The sequence below is a fragment of the Megalopta genalis genome, unplaced genomic scaffold, assembly GCF_051020955.1.
Source record: "Megalopta genalis isolate 19385.01 unplaced genomic scaffold, iyMegGena1_principal scaffold0070, whole genome shotgun sequence".
In the NCBI taxonomy this organism is placed as follows: Eukaryota; Metazoa; Arthropoda; class Insecta; order Hymenoptera; family Halictidae; genus Megalopta; species Megalopta genalis.
Window position 1 is genome coordinate 739,126 of NW_027476139.1, and position 22,390 is coordinate 761,515.

Sequence of the window (22,390 nt, forward strand, 5' to 3'; positions counted from 1 at the left end):
TTCAACTGCAGACGAAACAAACGAGTTAGCTTCATATACAAGCGAAACACATGATTTAGCTTCAAATCAATGCGATGTAGAAGGTTTAGCTTCGAATCCATGCGAAACAAATGATTTAGCTTCAAACACTCGGGATATAAGTGATATAGGTTCAAATGCAGACGAAACAGACCAGTAAGCTTCAAATCCATGCGAAACATAGGATTTAGCTGCAAATCAATGCCATGTAGAAGGTTTAGCTTCAACTCCATGCGACACAAATGATTTTTCTTCAAATACTTGCGATACAAGTGATATAGCTTCAAATGCAGGCGAAACAAACGAGTTAGCTTCAAATCCATGCGAAACACATGATTTAGCAGCAAATGAATGCGATGTAGAATGCTTAGCTTCAAACCCACGCTAAACAAATGATTTAGGGTCACATACTTTCGATTTGTGATATAGCTTCAAATGCAGGAGAAACTAACGAGTTAGCTCCAAATCCATGCGAAACAAACGATTTAGCTTCAAATCAATGCGAAGTAGAAGGCTCAGCTTCAAATCCATGCGGAACAAATGATTCAGCTTCAGATACTTGCGATATATATGATATAGTTTCAAATGCAGACGGAACAAACGAGCTAGCTTCAAATCTATGCGATGTAGAATGTTTAGCTTCTAATCCATGCGAAACACATGATTTAGCTGCAAATCAATGCGATGAAGAAGGTTTAGATGCAAATCCATGCGGTACACATGATGTAGCATCAAATCAATGCGATGTAGAAGGTTTAGCTTCAAATCCATGCGAAACAAATGATTTAGCTTCAGATACTTGCGATAAATGTGATATAGCTTCAACTGCATGCGAAACAAACGAGTTAGCTTCAAATCCAAGCGAAACTAATGATTTAGCATCAGATAATTGTGATATAAGTGATATATCTTCAAATGCAAGGGAAACAAACGAGTTAGCTTCAAATCCGTGCAAAACACATGATTTAACAGCAAAAAAAATGCGATGTCGAAGGTTTAGCTTCAAATCCATGCGAAACCAATGATTTAGCTTCAGATACTTGCGATATATGTGATATAGCTTCAGCTGCATGCGAAACAAACGAGCTAGCCTCAACACCATGCAAAACACATGATTAAGCTTCAAATCTATGCTGTGTGGCAGGTTTAGCTTGAAATGCATGCGACACAAATGATTTAGCTTCAGATATTTGCGATATAAGTGACATAGCTTCAAATGCAGACGAAACAGTTTAGTTAGCTTCAAATACACGCGAATCACATGATTTAGCTTCAAATAAAAGCGAAGTAGAAGGCTTAGCTTCAAATCAAAGCGAAGCACATGATTTAGCTTCAAATTAATGCGAAACACATGGTTTAGATTATTAGTCATGCGAAACACATGGTTTAGCTTAATAGTGATGCAAAACAATTGGGTCAGCTACAAATACTTGTGATATACATGATTTAGCTTCAACTCCATGCGAAACAAACGAGTTAGCTTCAAATCCAAGCGTAACACATGATTTAGCTTCAAATCCATCCGAAACAAATGGTTTAGCTTCAAATACTTGTGATATACATGATTTAGCTTCAAATACAGGCGAAACAAACGAGTTTGCTTTAAATCCATCCGAAACACATGACTGTGCTTCAAATTCATTCGAAACACATGGATTAGCTTAATATTCATGCGAAAAAAATGGTTGAGCTTCAAATAGTTATGTCAATGCGAAGTAGAAGGCTTATCTTCAAAACCATGCGAAACAAATGGTATAGCTTCAAATACTTGTGATATACATGATTTAGCTTCAACTGCATCGAAACAAATGAATTAGCTTCACATTCTAGCGAAACACATGATTTAGTTTCAAATCAATGCGAAAGAAGCCTTATCTTCAAATACATGCGAAACAAATGGTATAGCTTCAAATACTTGTGATATACAAGATTTAGCTTCAACTGCATGCGAAACAAACGAGTTAGCTTCAAATCCCCGCGAATCACATGATTTAGCTTCAAATCAATACGAAGTAGAAGGCTTAGATTCAAATCCAAGCGAAGCACATGATTTAGCTTCAAGTTAATGCGATTTAGGAGGCTTAGTTTCAAATCCCTGCGAATCAATTTGTATAGCATCAAATACTTGTGATATACATGATTTAGCATCAGCTGCATGCGAAACGAACAAGTTAGCTTCAAATCCAAGTGAAACACATGATGTAGCTTCAAATTAATGCGAAGTAGAAGGCTTAGCTTCAACTCAATGCAAATCAAATGGTTTAATATCAAATACTTGTCATATACATGATTTAGCTTCAACTGCAGTCAAAACGAACGAGTTAGCTTCAAATCCATGCGAAACACATGATTTAGCTTTAAATTCATGCGAATCACATGGTTTAGATTATTATTCATGCGAAACACATGGTTTAGATTAATATTCATGCAGAACAATTGGTTCAGCTTCAAATACTTGTGATATACATGATTTAGCTTCAACTCCATGCGAAACAAACGAGTTAGCTTCAAATCCACGCGAATCACATGATTTAGCTTCAAATCAATGCGAAGTAGAAGGCTTAGCTTCAAATCCAAGCGAAGCACATGATTTAGATTCAAGTTAATGCGATTTAGGAGGCTTAGTTTCAAATCCCTTGCGAATCAATTGGTATAGCATCAAAAACTTGTGATATACATGATTTAACATCAGCTGCGTGCGAAACAAACGAGTTAGCTTCAAATCCAAGTGAAACACATGATGTAGCTTCAAATCAATGCGAAGTGAAAGGCTTAGCTACAAATCCAAGCGAATCAAATGATTTAGCTTCAGATGCTTGGGATATACGTGATATAGCTTCAAATGAAGACGAAACAAACGAGGTAGCATCAAATCCATGCGAAACACATGATTTAGCAGCAAATCAATGCGATGTAGAATGCTTAGCTTCAAACCCTCGCGAAACAAATGATTTAGGGTCACATACCTTCGATTTGTGATATAGCTTCAAATGCAGGAGAAACAAACGAGTTAGCTCCAAATCCATGCGAAACAAACGATTTAGCTTCAAATCAATGCGAAGTAGAAGGCTTAGCTTATATTCCATGCGGAACAAATGATTCAGCTTCATATACTTGCGAAATAAGTGATATAGATTCAACTGCAGGCGAAACAAACGAGTTAGCTTCATATACAAGCGAAACACATGATTTAGCTTCAAATCAATGCGATGTAGAAGGTTTAGCTTCGAATCCATGCGAAACAACTGATTTAGCTTCAAACACTCGGGATGTGAGTGATATAGCTTCAAATGCAGACGAAACAGACGAGTAAGCTTCAAATTCATGCAAAACGCTGGATTTAGCTGCAAATCAATGCGATGTAGAAAGTTTAGCTTCAAATCCATGCGAAACAAATAATTGAGCTTCAAACAGTTGGGATATAGGCTATATAGCTTCAAATGCTGGCGAAACAAACCAGTTAGCTTCAATTCTATACGTAACACATGATTTAGCTTAAAAATAATGCGAAACACATCTATTAGCTTCAAATTCGTGCGAAACACTTGATTTAGCTGCAAATCAATGCGATGAAGAAGGTTTAGATGAAAATCCATGCGGTACACAAGATGTATCATCAAATCCATGCTACGTAGAAGGTTTAGCTTCAAATCCATACGACACAAATGATTTAGCTTCATATACTTGCGATATAAGTGATATAGCTTCAAATGCAGACGAAACAAACCAGTTAGCTTCAAATCCATGCGAAACACATGATATAGCTGCAAATCAATGCGATGTTGAAGGTTTAGCTTCAAATCCATGCGAAACAAATGATTTAGCTTCAGATACTAGCGATATATGTGATATTGCTTCAAGTGCAGACGAAACAAACGAGTTAGCTTCAAATCCATGCAAAACACATGATTGAGCTTCAAATCAATGCTATGTAGAAGGTTCAGCTTCAGATCCATACGACACAAATGATTTAGCTTCAGATAATTGGGATATAAGTGATATAGCTTCAAATGGAGACGAAACAAACGAGTTAGCTTCAAATCCATGCGAAACACATGATTTGGCATCAAATGAATGCGATGTAGAATGCTCAGCTTCAAACCCACGCGAAACAAATGATTTAGAGTCACATACTTTCGATTTGTGATATAGCTTCAAATGCAGGAGAAACAAACGAGTTAGCTCCCAATCCATGCGAAACATACGATTTAGCTGCAAATCAATGCGATGAAGAAGGTTTAGATGCAAATCCATGCGGTACACATGATGTAGCATCAAATCAATGCGATGTAGAAGGTTTAGCTTCAAATCCATGCGACACAAATGATTTGGCTTCAAATCCTTGCGATATAAATTATATAGTTTCAAATGCAGACGAAACAAACGAGTTAGCTTCAAATCCATGCGAAACACATGATTGAACTGCAAATCAAAGCGATACTGAAGGTTTAGTTTCAAATCCATGCGAAAAAAATGATTTGTCTTCAAATACTTGCGATACAAGTGATATAGCTTAAAATGCAGGCGAAACAAGTTACTTTCAAATGCATGCGACACAAATGATTTTGCATCAGATACATGCGATATAAGTGATATAGCTTCAAATGGAGACGAAACAAACGAGTTAGCTTCAAATCCATGCGAAACACATGATTTAGCAGCAAATCAATGCGATGTAGAATGCTTAGCTTCAAACCCACGCGAAACAAATGATTTAGGGTCACATACTTTCGATTTGTGATATACCTTCAAATGCAGGAGAAACAAACGAGTTAGCTCCAAATCCATGCGAAACAAACGATTTAGCTTCAAATCAATGCGAAGTAGAAGCCTTAGCTTCTAATCCATGCGGAACAAATGATTTAGCTTCAAATACTTGCGATATACGTGATATAGATTCAACTGCAGACGAAACAAACGAGTTAGCTTCATATACAAGCGAAACACATGATTTAGCTTCAAATCAATGCGATGTAGAAGGTTTAGCTTCGAATCCATGCGAAACAAATGATTTAGCTTCAAACACTCGGGATATAAGTGATATAGGTTCAAATGCAGACGAAACAGACCAGTAAGCTTCAAATCCATGCGAAACATAGGATTTAGCTGCAAATCAATGCCATGTAGAAGGTTTAGCTTCAACTCCATGCGACACAAATGATTTTTCTTCAAATACTTGCGATACAAGTGATATAGCTTCAAATGCAGGCGAAACAAGTTACCTTCAAATCCACGCGACACAAATGATTTTTCTTCAAATACTTGCGATACAAGTGATATAGCTTCAAATGCAGGCGAAACAAACGAGTTAGCTTCAAATCCATGCGAAACACATGATTTAGCAGCAAATGAATGCGATGTAGAATGCTTAGCTTCAAACCCACGCTAAACAAATGATTTAGGGTCACATACTTTCGATTTGTGATATAGCTTCAAATGCAGGAGAAACTAACGAGTTAGCTCCAAATCCATGCGAAACAAACGATTTAGCTTCAAATCAATGCGAAGTAGAAGGCTCAGCTTCAAATCCATGCGGAACAAATGATTCAGCTTCAGATACTTGCGATATATATGATATAGTTTCAAATGCAGACGGAACAAACGAGCTAGCTTCAAATCTATGCGATGTAGAATGTTTAGCTTCTAATCCATGCGAAACACATGATTTAGCTGCAAATCAATGCGATGAAGAAGGTTTAGATGCAAATCCATGCGGTACACATGATGTAGCATCAAATCAATGCGATGTAGAAGGTTTAGCTTCAAATCCATGCGAAACAAATGATTTAGCTTCAGATACTTGCGATAAATGTGATATAGCTTCAACTGCATGCGAAACAAACGAGTTAGCTTCAAATCCAAGCGAAACTAATGATTTAGCATCAGATAATTGTGATATAAGTGATATATCTTCAAATGCAAGGGAAACAAACGAGTTAGCTTCAAATCCGTGCAAAACACATGATTTAACAGCAAAAAAAATGCGATGTCGAAGGTTTAGCTTCAAATCCATGCGAAACCAATGATTTAGCTTCAGATACTTGCGATATATGTGATATAGCTTCAGCTGCATGCGAAACAAACGAGCTAGCCTCAACACCATGCAAAACACATGATTAAGCTTCAAATCTATGCTGTGTGGCAGGTTTAGCTTGAAATGCATGCGACACAAATGATTTAGCTTCAGATATTTGCGATATAAGTGACATAGCTTCAAATGCAGACGAAACAGTTTAGTTAGCTTCAAATACACGCGAATCACATGATTTAGCTTCAAATAAAAGCGAAGTAGAAGGCTTAGCTTCAAATCAAAGCGAAGCACATGATTTAGCTTCAAATTAATGCGAAACACATGGTTTAGATTATTAGTCATGCGAAACACATGGTTTAGCTTAATAGTGATGCAAAACAATTGGGTCAGCTACAAATACTTGTGATATACATGATTTAGCTTCAACTCCATGCGAAACAAACGAGTTAGCTTCAAATCCAAGCGTAACACATGATTTAGCTTCAAATCCATCCGAAACAAATGGTTTAGCTTCAAATACTTGTGATATACATGATTTAGCTTCAAATACAGGCGAAACAAACGAGTTTGCTTTAAATCCATCCGAAACACATGACTGTGCTTCAAATTCATTCGAAACACATGGATTAGCTTAATATTCATGCGAAAAAAATGGTTGAGCTTCAAATAGTTATGTCAATGCGAAGTAGAAGGCTTATCTTCAAAACCATGCGAAACAAATGGTATAGCTTCAAATACTTGTGATATACATGATTTAGCTTCAACTGCATCGAAACAAATGAATTAGCTTCACATTCTAGCGAAACACATGATTTAGTTTCAAATCAATGCGAAAGAAGCCTTATCTTCAAATACATGCGAAACAAATGGTATAGCTTCAAATACTTGTGATATACAAGATTTAGCTTCAACTGCATGCGAAACAAACGAGTTAGCTTCAAATCCCCGCGAATCACATGATTTAGCTTCAAATCAATACGAAGTAGAAGGCTTAGATTCAAATCCAAGCGAAGCACATGATTTAGCTTCAAGTTAATGCGATTTAGGAGGCTTAGTTTCAAATCCCTGCGAATCAATTTGTATAGCATCAAATACTTGTGATATACATGATTTAGCATCAGCTGCATGCGAAACGAACAAGTTAGCTTCAAATCCAAGTGAAACACATGATGTAGCTTCAAATTAATGCGAAGTAGAAGGCTTAGCTTCAACTCAATGCAAATCAAATGGTTTAATATCAAATACTTGTCATATACATGATTTAGCTTCAACTGCAGTCAAAACGAACGAGTTAGCTTCAAATCCATGCGAAACACATGATTTAGCTTTAAATTCATGCGAATCACATGGTTTAGATTATTATTCATGCGAAACACATGGTTTAGATTAATATTCATGCAGAACAATTGGTTCAGCTTCAAATACTTGTGATATACATGATTTAGCTTCAACTCCATGCGAAACAAACGAGTTAGCTTCAAATCCACGCGAATCACATGATTTAGCTTCAAATCAATGCGAAGTAGAAGGCTTAGCTTCAAATCCAAGCGAAGCACATGATTTAGATTCAAGTTAATGCGATTTAGGAGGCTTAGTTTCAAATCCCTTGCGAATCAATTGGTATAGCATCAAAAACTTGTGATATACATGATTTAACATCAGCTGCGTGCGAAACAAACGAGTTAGCTTCAAATCCAAGTGAAACACATGATGTAGCTTCAAATCAATGCGAAGTGAAAGGCTTAGCTACAAATCCAAGCGAATCAAATGATTTAGCTTCAGATGCTTGGGATATACGTGATATAGCTTCAAATGAAGACGAAACAAACGAGGTAGCATCAAATCCATGCGAAACACATGATTTAGCAGCAAATCAATGCGATGTAGAATGCTTAGCTTCAAACCCTCGCGAAACAAATGATTTAGGGTCACATACCTTCGATTTGTGATATAGCTTCAAATGCAGGAGAAACAAACGAGTTAGCTCCAAATCCATGCGAAACAAACGATTTAGCTTCAAATCAATGCGAAGTAGAAGGCTTAGCTTATATTCCATGCGGAACAAATGATTCAGCTTCATATACTTGCGAAATAAGTGATATAGATTCAACTGCAGGCGAAACAAACGAGTTAGCTTCATATACAAGCGAAACACATGATTTAGCTTCAAATCAATGCGATGTAGAAGGTTTAGCTTCGAATCCATGCGAAACAACTGATTTAGCTTCAAACACTCGGGATGTGAGTGATATAGCTTCAAATGCAGACGAAACAGACGAGTAAGCTTCAAATTCATGCAAAACGCTGGATTTAGCTGCAAATCAATGCGATGTAGAAAGTTTAGCTTCAAATCCATGCGAAACAAATAATTGAGCTTCAAACAGTTGGGATATAGGCTATATAGCTTCAAATGCTGGCGAAACAAACCAGTTAGCTTCAATTCTATACGTAACACATGATTTAGCTTAAAAATAATGCGAAACACATCTATTAGCTTCAAATTCGTGCGAAACACTTGATTTAGCTGCAAATCAATGCGATGAAGAAGGTTTAGATGAAAATCCATGCGGTACACAAGATGTATCATCAAATCCATGCTACGTAGAAGGTTTAGCTTCAAATCCATACGACACAAATGATTTAGCTTCATATACTTGCGATATAAGTGATATAGCTTCAAATGCAGACGAAACAAACCAGTTAGCTTCAAATCCATGCGAAACACATGATATAGCTGCAAATCAATGCGATGTTGAAGGTTTAGCTTCAAATCCATGCGAAACAAATGATTTAGCTTCAGATACTAGCGATATATGTGATATTGCTTCAAGTGCAGACGAAACAAACGAGTTAGCTTCAAATCCATGCAAAACACATGATTGAGCTTCAAATCAATGCTATGTAGAAGGTTCAGCTTCAGATCCATACGACACAAATGATTTAGCTTCAGATAATTGGGATATAAGTGATATAGCTTCAAATGGAGACGAAACAAACGAGTTAGCTTCAAATCCATGCGAAACACATGATTTGGCATCAAATGAATGCGATGTAGAATGCTCAGCTTCAAACCCACGCGAAACAAATGATTTAGAGTCACATACTTTCGATTTGTGATATAGCTTCAAATGCAGGAGAAACAAACGAGTTAGCTCCCAATCCATGCGAAACATACGATTTAGCTGCAAATCAATGCGATGAAGAAGGTTTAGATGCAAATCCATGCGGTACACATGATGTAGCATCAAATCAATGCGATGTAGAAGGTTTAGCTTCAAATCCATGCGACACAAATGATTTGGCTTCAAATCCTTGCGATATAAATTATATAGTTTCAAATGCAGACGAAACAAACGAGTTAGCTTCAAATCCATGCGAAACACATGATTGAACTGCAAATCAAAGCGATACTGAAGGTTTAGTTTCAAATCCATGCGAAAAAAATGATTTGTCTTCAAATACTTGCGATACAAGTGATATAGCTTAAAATGCAGGCGAAACAAGTTACTTTCAAATGCATGCGACACAAATGATTTTGCATCAGATACATGCGATATAAGTGATATAGCTTCAAATGGAGACGAAACAAACGAGTTAGCTTCAAATCCATGCGAAACACATGATTTAGCAGCAAATCAATGCGATGTAGAATGCTTAGCTTCAAACCCACGCGAAACAAATGATTTAGGGTCACATACTTTCGATTTGTGATATACCTTCAAATGCAGGAGAAACAAACGAGTTAGCTCCAAATCCATGCGAAACAAACGATTTAGCTTCAAATCAATGCGAAGTAGAAGCCTTAGCTTCTAATCCATGCGGAACAAATGATTTAGCTTCAAATACTTGCGATATACGTGATATAGATTCAACTGCAGACGAAACAAACGAGTTAGCTTCATATACAAGCGAAACACATGATTTAGCTTCAAATCAATGCGATGTAGAAGGTTTAGCTTCGAATCCATGCGAAACAAATGATTTAGCTTCAAACACTCGGGATATAAGTGATATAGGTTCAAATGCAGACGAAACAGACCAGTAAGCTTCAAATCCATGCGAAACATAGGATTTAGCTGCAAATCAATGCCATGTAGAAGGTTTAGCTTCAACTCCATGCGACACAAATGATTTTTCTTCAAATACTTGCGATACAAGTGATATAGCTTCAAATGCAGGCGAAACAAGTTACCTTCAAATCCACGCGACACAAATGATTTAGATTCAGATACTTGGGATATAAGTGATATAGCTTCAAATGGAGACGAAACAAACGAGTTAGCTTCAAATCCATGCGAAACACATGATTTAGCAGCAAATGAATGCGATGTAGAATGCTTAGCTTCAAACCCACGCTAAACAAATGATTTAGGGTCACATACTTTCGATTTGTGATATAGCTTCAAATGCAGGAGAAACTAACGAGTTAGCTCCAAATCCATGCGAAACAAACGATTTAGCTTCAAATCAATGCGAAGTAGAAGGCTCAGCTTCAAATCCATGCGGAACAAATGATTCAGCTTCAGATACTTGCGATATATATGATATAGTTTCAAATGCAGACGGAACAAACGAGCTAGCTTCAAATCTATGCGATGTAGAATGTTTAGCTTCTAATCCATGCGAAACACATGATTTAGCTGCAAATCAATGCGATGAAGAAGGTTTAGATGCAAATCCATGCGGTACACATGATGTAGCATCAAATCAATGCGATGTAGAAGGTTTAGCTTCAAATCCATGCGAAACAAATGATTTAGCTTCAGATACTTGCGATAAATGTGATATAGCTTCAACTGCATGCGAAACAAACGAGTTAGCTTCAAATCCAAGCGAAACTAATGATTTAGCATCAGATAATTGTGATATAAGTGATATATCTTCAAATGCAAGGGAAACAAACGAGTTAGCTTCAAATCCGTGCAAAACACATGATTTAACAGCAAAAAAATGCGATGTCGAAGGTTTAGCTTCAAATCCATGCGAAACCAATGATTTAGCTTCAGATACTTGCGATATATGTGATATAGCTTCAGCTGCATGCGAAACAAACGAGCTAGCCTCAACACCATGCAAAACACATGATTAAGCTTAAAATCTATGCTGTGTGGCAGGTTTAGCTTGAAATGCATGCGACACAAATGATTTAGCTTCAGATATTTGCGATATAAGTGACATAGCTTCAAATGCAGACGAAACAGTTTAGTTAGCTTCAAATCCATGCGAAACACATGATTTAGCTGCAAATCAATGCGATGAAGCAGGTTTAGATTCAAATCCATGCGAAACAAATGATTTAGAAGCAAATCAATGCGATGTAGAAGGTTTAGCTACAACTCCATGCGAAACATATGATATAGCTTCAAATCAATGCGATGTAGAAGGTTTAGCGTCAAATCCATGCGAAACCAATGATTTAGCTTCAGATACTTGCGATATAAGTGATATAGCTTCAAATGCAGACGAAACAAACGAGATAGCTTCAAATCAATGCGACACAGATGATTTAGCTTCAGATACTTGCGATATAAGTGATTTAGCTTGAAATGCAGACGAAACAAACGAGATAGCTTCAAATCAATGCGACACAAATGATTTAGCTTCAGATACTTGCGATATAAGTGATATAGCTTCAAATGCAGACGAAACAAACGAGTTAGCTTCATATCCAAGCGAAACACATGATTTATCGTCAAATCAATGGGATGTAGAAGGTTTAGATTCAAATCCATGCGAAACAAATGATTTAGCTTCAAACACTTGGGATATAAGTGATATACCTTCAAATGCAGACGAAACAAACGAGTTAGCTTCAAATCCTTGCGAAACACATGATTTAGAAGCAAATCAATGCGATGTAGAAGGTTTAGCTACAACTCCATGCGAAACACATGATATAGCTTCAAATCAATGCGATGTTGAAGGTTTAGCATCAAATCCATGCGAAACCAATGATTTAGCTTCAAACACTTGGGATATAAGAAGATATACCTTCAAATGCAGACGAAACAAACGAGTTAGCTTCAAATCCATGCAAAACACATGATTTTTCTTCAAATACCTGCGATATAAGTGATATAGCTTCAACTGCAGACGAAGCAAACGAGTTAGCTTCAAATCCATGCGAAACACATGATTTAGCAGCAAATCAATGCGATGTAGAAAGTTTAGCTTCAAATCCATAAGAAACAAATGATTTAGATTCAGATACTAGCGATATAAGTGATATAGCTTCAAATGCAGACGAAACAAACGAGTTAGCTTCATATCCAAGCGAAACACATGATTTATCGTCAAATCAATGCGATGTAGAAGGTTTAGATTCAAATCCATGCGAAACAAATGATTTAGCTTCAAACACTTGGGATATAAGTGATATACCTTCAAATGCAGACGAAACAAACGAGTTAACTTCAAGTCCATGCGAAACACATGATTTAGCTTCAAATCAATGCGATGTAGAAGGTTTAGCTTCAAATCCATGCGGAACAAATGATTTAGCTTCAGATACTTGCGATATAAGTGATATAGCTTCAAATGCAGGGGAAACAAACGAGTTAGCCTCAATACCATGCAAAACACATGATTAAGCTTCTACTCAATGCTGTGTGGCAAGTTTAGCTTCAAATGCATGCGACACAAATGATTTAGCTTCAGATACTTGCGATATAAGTGACATAGCTTCAAATGCAGACGAAACAAACGAGTTAGCTTCATATACAAGCGAAACACATGATTTAGCTTCAAATCAATGCGATGTAGAATGCTTAGCTTCAAACCCACGCGAAACAAATGATTTAGGCTCACATACATTCGATTTGTGATATAGCTTCAAATGCAGGAGAAACAAACGAGTTATCTCCAGATCCATGCGAAACAAATGATTTAGATTCAGATACTAGCGATATATGTGATATTGCTTCAAGTGCAGACGAAACAAACGAATTAGTTTCAAATCAATGCGGAACAAATGATTGAGCTTAAAATTCATGCGATTTAGAAGGTTTAGCTTCAGATCCATGCGAAACAAATGATTGAGCTGCAAACACTTGGGATATAAGTGATATAGCTTCATCTGCATGCGAAACAAACGTGTAATCTTGAAATCCATGCGAAACACATGATTTAGCAGCAAATCAATGCGATGTAGAATGTTTAGCTTCAAATCCATTCGAAACCAATGATTTAGCTTCAGATACTTGCGATATAAGTGACATAGCTTCAAATGCAGACGAAACAAACGAGTTAGCTTCATATACAAGCGAAACACATGATTTAGCTTCAAATCACTGCGATGTAGAAGGTTTAGCTTCGAATTCATGCGAAACAAGTGATTGAGCTTCAAACACTTGGGATATAGGCTATATAGCTTCAAATGCTGGCGAAACAAACCAGTTAGCTTCAATTACATACGTAACACATGATTTAGCTTAAAATTAATGCGAAACACATCTATTAGCTTCAAATTCGTGCGAAACACATAATTTAGCTGCAAATCAATGCGATGTAGAAGGTTGTGCTTCAAATCCATGCGAAATTAATGATTTAGCATCAGATAATTGCGATATAAGTGATATAGCTTCAAATGCAAGGGAAACAAACGAGTTAGCTTCAAATCCATGCAAACCACATGATTTAACAGCAAATCAATGCGTTGTCGAAGGTTTAGCTTCAAATCCATGCGAAACCAATGATTTAGCTTCAGATACTTGCGATATATGTGATATAGCTTCAACTGCATGCGAAACAAACGAGTTAGCTTCAAATCCAAGCGAAGCACATGATTTTGCTGCAAATCAATGCAATGAAGAAGGTTTAGCTTCAAATCCATGGGAAACAAATGATTTAGCTTCAGATGCTAGCGATATAAGTGATATTGCTTCAAGTGCAGACGAAACAAACGAGTAACATTCAAATCCATGCGAAAGAAATGATTTAGAAGCAAATCAATGCGATGTAGAAGGTTTAGCTACAACTCCATGCGAAACACATGATTTAGCTTCAAATCAATGCGATGTAGAAGGTTTAGCATCAAATTCATGCGAAACCAATGATTTAGCTTCATATACTTGCGATATAAGTGAGATAGCTACAATTGCAGACGAAACGAACGAGATAGCTTCAAATCAATGCGACACAAATGATTTAGCTTCAGATACTTGCGATATAAGTGATATAGCTTCAAATGCAGACGAAACAAACGAGTTAGCTTCATATCCAAGCGAAACACATGATTTATCGTTAAATCAATGCTATGTAGTAGGTTTAGATTCAAATCCATGCGACACAAATGATTTAGCTTGAGATACTTGCGATATAAGTGATATTGCTTCAAGTGCAGACGAAACAAACGAGTAAGATTCAAATCCATGCGAAACAAATGATTTAGAAGCAAATCAATGCGATGTAGAAGGTTTAGCTACAACTCCATGCGGTACACATGATGTAGCATCAAATCAATGCGTTGTCGAAGGTTTAGCTTCAAATCCATGCGAAACCAATGATTTAGCTTCAGATACTTGCGATATAAGTGATATAGCTTCAAATGCAGACGGATCAAACGAGTCAGCTTCAAAATCCATTCGAAACACATGATTTAGCTGCAAATCAATGCGATGTAGAAGGTTTAGATTCAAATCCATGCGGTACACAATGTTTAGCATCAAATCAATGCGATGTACAATGTTTAGCTTCATATCTATGCGAAACAAATGATTGAGCTTCAAACACTTGTGATATGGGTGATATAGCTGCAACTGTATGCGAAACAAACGAGTTAGCTTAAAATCCATGCGAAACAAATGATTTAGCTACAAATCAATTCGAAGTAGAAAGAATAGCTTCAAATCCTTACGGAACAAATGGTTTAGCTACAAATACTTGTGATATACGTTATTTAGGTTCATCAGCATGCGCAACAAGAGAGTTAGTTTCAAATCCATGGGAAACACATGATTTCGCAGCAAATCAATGCGATGTAGAAGGTTTAGCTTCAAAATCCATGCGATACACAAGATTAAGCTTCAAATCAAAGCGAAGTAGAAGACTTAGTTTCAAATCCATTCGAAACAAATGATTTAGGTTCAACTCAGTGCGATGTAGAAGGTTTAGCTTCAAATCCTTGCGAAACAAATGATTTAGCTACAAATCATTGCGGTGTAGAAGCTTTAGCTTCAAATCCATGCGAAACAAATGATTCTGCGTCAAACACTTGGGATAGAAGTGATATAGCTTCAAATGCAGACGAATCAAACGAGTTAGCTTCAAATCCATGCGATACGCATGATTTAGCTGCAAATCAATGCGATGTAGAAGGTTTAGCTTCAAATCGATGCGAAAAAAATGATTTTTCTTCAAATACTTGCGATACAAGTGATATAGCTTCAAATGCAGGCGAAACAAGTTACCTTCAAATCCATGCGACACAAATGATTTAGCTTCAGATGCTTGGGATATAAGTGGTATAGCTTCAAATGAAGACGAAACAAACGAGTTAGCATCAAATCCATGCGAAACACATGATTTAGCAGCAAATCAATGCGATGTAGAATGCTTAGCTTCAAACCCACGCGAAACAAATGATTTAGGCTCACATACATTCGATTTGTGATATAGCTTCAAATGCAGGAGAAACAAACGAGTTAGCTCCAAATCCATGCGAAACAAATGATTTAGATTCAGATACTAGCGATATATGTGATATTGCTTCAAGTGCAGACGAAACAAACGAATTAGTTTCAAATCCATGCGGAACAAATGATTGAGCTTAAAATTCATGCGATTTAGAAGGTTTAGCTTCAGATCCATGCGAAACAAATGATTGAGCTGCAAACACTTGGGATATAAGTGATATAGCTTCATCTGCATGCGAAACAAACGAGTAAGCTTCAAATCCATGCGAAACACATGATTTAGCAGCAAATCAATGCGATGTAGAATGTTTAGCTTCAAATCCATTCGAAACCAATGATTTAGCTTCAGATACTTGCGATATAAGTGATATAGCTTCAAATGCAGGGGAAACAAACGAGTTAGCCTCAATACCATGCAAAACACATGATTAAGCTTCAACTTAATGCTGTGTGGCAAGTTTAGCTTCAAATGCATGCGACACAAATGATTTAGCTTCAGAAACTTGCGATATAAGTGACATAGCTTCAAATGCAGACGAAACAAACGAGTTAGCTTCATATACAAGCGAAACACATGATTTAGCTTCAAATCAATGCGATGTAGAAGGTTTAGCTTCGAATTCATGCGAAACAAGTGATTGAGCTTCAAACACTTGGGATATAGGCTATATAGCTTCAAATGCTGGCGAAACAAACCAGTTAGCTTCAATTACATACGTAACACATGATTTAGCTTAAAATTAATGCGAAACACATCTATTAGCTTCAAATTCGTGCGAAACACATGATTTAGATGCAAATCAATGCGATGTAGAAGGTTTTGCTTCAAATCCATGCGAAACAAATGATTGAGCTTCAAACAGTTGGGTTATAGGCTATATAGATTCAAATGCAGGCGAAACAAACCAGTTAGCTTCAATTCCATACGTAACAAATGATTTAGCTTAAAATTAATGCGAAACACATCTATTAGCTTCAAATTCGTGCGAAACACATGATTTAGCTGCAAATCAATGCGATGTAGAAGGTTTTGCTTCAAATCCATGCGAAACTAATGATTTGAGTATCACATAATTGCGATATAAGTGATATAGCTTCAAATGCAAGGGAAACAAACGAGTTAGCTTCAAATCCATGCAAAACGCATGATTTAACAGCAAATCAATGCGATGTCGAAGGTTTCTCTTCAAATCCATGCGAAACAAATGATTTAGGTTCAGATACTTGCGATATAAGTGATATAGCTCCAAATGCAGGGGAAACAAAAGAGTTAGCATAAAATCCACGCAAAACACATGATTTAGCTTGAAATCAATGCGATGTAGAAGGTTTTGCTTCAAATCCATGCGGAACAAATGATTTAGCTTCAGATAATTGCGTTATAAGCGATATACGTTCAAATGCAGACGAAACAAACGAGCTAGTATCAACTCCATGCGACACACATGATTTAGCTTCAAATCAATGCGATGTAGAAGGTTTACCTTCAAATCCATGCGAAACAAATGATTTAGGTTCAGATACTAGCGATATATTGATATTGCTTCAAATGGAGGCGTAACTAACGAGTTAGCTTCAAATCCATGCGAAACACATGATTTAGCTTCAAATCAATGCGATGTAGAAGGTTTAGCTTCAAGTCCATGCGAAACACATGATTTAGCATCAGTTACTTGTGATATATCTGATATAGCTTCAAATGCAGGGGAAACAAACGAGTTAGCATAAAATCCATGCGAAACCAATGATTTAGCTTCAGATAATTGCGATATATGTGATATAGCTTCATCTGCATGCGAAACAAACGAGTAAGCTTCAAATCCATGCGAAACAAATGATTTAGCTTAAAATTAATGCGAAACACATCTGTTAGCTTCAACTTCGTGCGAAACACATGATTTAGCCGCAAATCAATGCGATGTAGAAGGTTTTGCTTGAAATTCATGCGAAACTGATGATTTAGCATCAGATAATAGTGATATAAGTGATATAGCTACAAATGGAAGGGAAACAAACGAGTTAGCTTCAAATCCGTGCAAAACGCATGATTTAACAGCAAATCAATGCGATGTCGAAGGTATAGCTTCAAATCCATGCGAAACCAATGATTTAGCTTCGGATACTTGCGATATATGTGATATAGCTTCATCTGCATGCGAAACAAACGAGTTAGCTTCAAATCCATGCGAAACACATGATTTAGCTGCAAATCAATGCGATGTAGAAGGTTTAGCTTCAAATCCATGCGAAACCAATGATTTAGCTTCGGATACTTGCGATATATGTGATATATCTTCAGCTGCATGCGAAACAAACGAGTTAGCTTCAAATCCATGCGAAACACATGATTTAGCTGCAAATCAATGCGATATAGAAGGTTTTGCTTCAAATCCATGCGAGACTAATGATTTAGCATCACATAATTGCGATATAAGTGATATAGCTTCAAATGCAAGGGAAACAAACGAGTTAGCTTCAAATCCATGCAAAACGCATGATTTAACAGCAAATCAATGCGATGTCGAAGGTTTAGCTTCAAATCCATGCGAAACCAATGATTTAGCTTCGGATACTTGCGATATATGTGATATATCTTCAGCTGCATGCGAAACAAACGAGTTAGCTTCAAATCCATGCGAAACACACGATTTAGCTGCAAATCAATGCGATATAGAAGGTTTTGCTTCAAATCCATGCGAGACTAATGATTTAGCATCACATAATTGCGATATAAGTGATATAGCTTCAAATGCAAGGGAAACAAACGAGTTAGCTTCAAATCCATGCAAAACGCATGATTTAACAGCAAATCAATGCGATGTCGAAGGTTTAGCTTCAAATCCATGCGAAACCAATGATTTAGCTTCAGATAATTGCGATATATGTGATATAGCTTCATCTGCATGCGAAACAAACGAGTTAGCTTCAAATCCATGCGAAACACATGATTTAGCTGCAAATCAATGCGATGTAGAAGGTTTTGCTTCAAATCCATGCGAAACAAATGATTTAGGTTCAAACAGTTGGGATATAGGCTATATAGATTCAAATGCAGGCGAAACAAACCAGTTAGCTTCAATTCCATACGTAACAAATGATTAAGCTTAAAATTATTGCGAAACACATCTATTAGCTTCAAATTCGTGCGAAACACATGATTTAGCTGCAAATCAATGCGATGTAGAAGGTTTTGCTTCAAATCCATGCGAAACTAATGATTTGAGCATCACATAATTGCGATATAAATAATATAGCTTCAAATGCAAGGGAAACAAACGAGTTAGCTTCAAATCCATGCAAAACGCATGATTTAACAGCAAATCAATGCGATGTCGAAGGTTTAGCTTCAAATCCATGCGAAACAAATGATTTAGCTTCAGATAATTGCGTTATAAGCGATATACGTTCAAATGCAGACGAAACAACCGAGCTAGTATCAACTCCATGCGACACACATGATTTAGCTTCATATCAATGCGATGTAGAAGGTTTACCTTCAAATCCATGCGAAACAAATGATTTAGGTTCAGATACTAGCGATATATTGATATTGCTTCAAATGGAGGCGTAACTAACGAGTTAGCTTCAAATCCATGCGAAACACATGATTTAGCTTCAAATCAATACGATGTAGAAGGTTTACCTTCAAATCCATGCGAAACAAATGATTTAGCATCAGTTACTTGTGATATATCTGATATAGCTTCAAATGCAGGGGAAACAAACGAGTTAGCATAAAATCCATGCGAAACCAATGATTTAGCTTCAGATAATTGCGATATATGTGATATAGCTTCATCTGCATGCGAAACAAACGAGTAAGCTTCAAATCCATGCGAAACACATGATTTAGCGGCAAATCAATGCGATGTAGAATGTTTAGCTTCAAATCCATTCGAAACCAATGATTTAGCTTCAGATACTTGCGATATAAGTGATATAGCTTCAAATGCAGGGGAAACAAACGAGTTAGCCTCAGTACCATGCAAAACACATGATTAAGCTTCAACTCAATGATGTGTGGCAAGTTTAGGTTCAAATGCATGCGACACAAATGATTTATCTTCAGATACTTGCGATATAAGTGATATAGCTTCAAATGCAGGGTAAACAAACGAGTTAGCTTCAAATCCATGCGAAACAAATGATTTAGCTTAAAATTAATGCGAAACACATCTATTAGCTTCAACTTCGTCCGAAACACATGATTTAGCCGCAAATCAATGCGATGTAGAAGGTTTTGCTTCAAATCCATGCGAAACTAATGATTTGAGCATCACATAATTGCGATATAAATAATATAGCTTCAAATGCAAGGGAAACAAACGAGTTAGCTTCAAATCCATGCAAAACGCATGATTTAACAGCAAATCAATGCGATGTCGAAGGTTTAGCTTCAAATCCATGCGAAACCAATGATTTAGCTTCGGATACTTGCGATATATGTGATATATCTTCAGCTGCATGCGAAACAAACGAGTTAGCTTCAAATCCATGCGAAACACATGATTTAGCTGCAAATGAATGCGATATAGAAGGTTTCGCTTCAAATCCATGCGAGACTAATGATTTAGCATCACATAATTGCGATATAAGTGATATAGCTTCAAATGCAAGGGAAACAAACGAGTTAGCTTCAAATCCATGCAAAACGCATGATTTAACAGCAAATCAATGCGATGTCGAAGGTATAGCTTCAAATCCATGCGAAACCAATGATTTAGCTTCGGATACTTGCGATATATGTGATATAGCTTCATCTGCATGCGAAACAAACGAGTTAGCTTCAAATCCATGCGAAACACATGATTTAGCTGCAAATCAATGCGATGTAGAAGGTTTAGCTTCAAATCCATGCGAAACCAATGATTTAGCTTCGGATACTTGCGATATATGTGATATATCTTCAGCTGCATGCGAAACAAACGAGTTAGCTTCAAATCCATGCGAAACACATGATTTAGCTGCAAATCAATGCGATATAGAAGGTTTTGCTTCAAATCCATGCGAGACTAATGATTTAGCATCACATAATTGCGATATAAGTGATATAGCTTCAAATGCAAGGGAAACAAACGAGTTAGCTTCAAATCCATGCAAAACGCATGATTTAACAACAAATCAATGCGATGTCGAAGGTTTAGCTTCAAATCCATGCGAAACCAATGATTTAGCTTCGGATACTTGCGATATATGTGATATATCTTCAGCTGCATGCGAAACAAACGAGTTAGCTTCAAATCCATGCGAAACACACGATTTAGCTGCAAATCAATGCGATATAGAAGGTTTTGCTTCAAATCCATGCGAGACTAATGATTTAGCATCACATAATTGCGATATAAGTGATATAGCTTCAACTGCAAGGGAAACAAACGAGTTAGCTTCAAATCCATGCAAAACGCATGATTTAACAGCAAATCAATGCGATGTCGAAGGTTTAGCTTCAAATCCATGCGAAACCAATGATTTAGCTTCAGATAATTGCGATATATGTGATATAGCTTCATCTGCATGCGAAACAAACGAGTTAGCTTCAAATCCATGCGACACACATGATTTAGCTGCAAATCAATGCGATGTAGAAGGTTTTGCTTCAAATCCATGCGAAACAAATGATTTAGGTTCAGATACTTGCGATATAAGTGATATAGCTTCAAATGTATGGAACACAAAAGAATTAGCTTCAAAATCCATGCGATACACATGATTGAGCTACAAATCAATTCGAAGGAGAAGGATTAGCTTCAAATCCATACGAAACAGATGGTTTAGCTTCAGATACTTGCGATATAAGTGATATAGCTTCAAATGCAGACGAAACAAACGAGATATCTTCAAATCAATGCGACATAAATTATTTAGCTTCAGATACTTGCGATATAAGTGATATAGCATCAAATGCAGGCGAAACGAACGAGTTAGCTGCAATTCCATGCGAAACACATGATTTAGCTTAAAACACATGCGATACACGTGGATTAGATTCAAATCCATGCCAAACAAATACTTTAGATTCAGATACTTGTGATATACGTTATTTAGATTCAACTGCATGCGCAACAAACGAGTTAGCTTCAAATCCATGCGAAACAAATGATTGAGCTTCAAACAGTTGGGATATAGGCTATATAGATTCAAATGCAGGCGAAACAAACCAGTTAGCTTCAATTCCATACGTAACAAATGATTTAGCTTAAAATTATTGCGAAACACATCTATTAGCTTCAAATTCGTGCGAAACACATGATTTAGCTGCAAATCAATGCGATGTAGAAGGTTTTGCTTCAAATCCATGCGAAACTAATGATTTGAGCATCACATAATTGCGATATAAATAATATAGCTTCAAATGCAAGGGAAACAAACGAGTTAGCTTCAAATCCATGCAAAACGCATGATTTAACAGCAAATCAATGCGATGTCGAAGGTTTAGCTTCAAATCCATGCGAAACAAATGATTTAGGTTCAGATACTTGCGATATAAGTGATATAGCTTCAAATGTAGGGAACACAAAAGAATTAGCCTCAAAATCCATGCGATACACATGATTGAGCTACAAATCAATTCGAAGTAGAAGGATTAGCTTCAAATCCATACGAAACAGATGGTTTAGCTTCAGATACTTGCGATATATGTGATATAGCTTCAAATGCAGACGAAACAAACGAGATATCTTCAAATCAATGCGACATAAATTATTTAGCT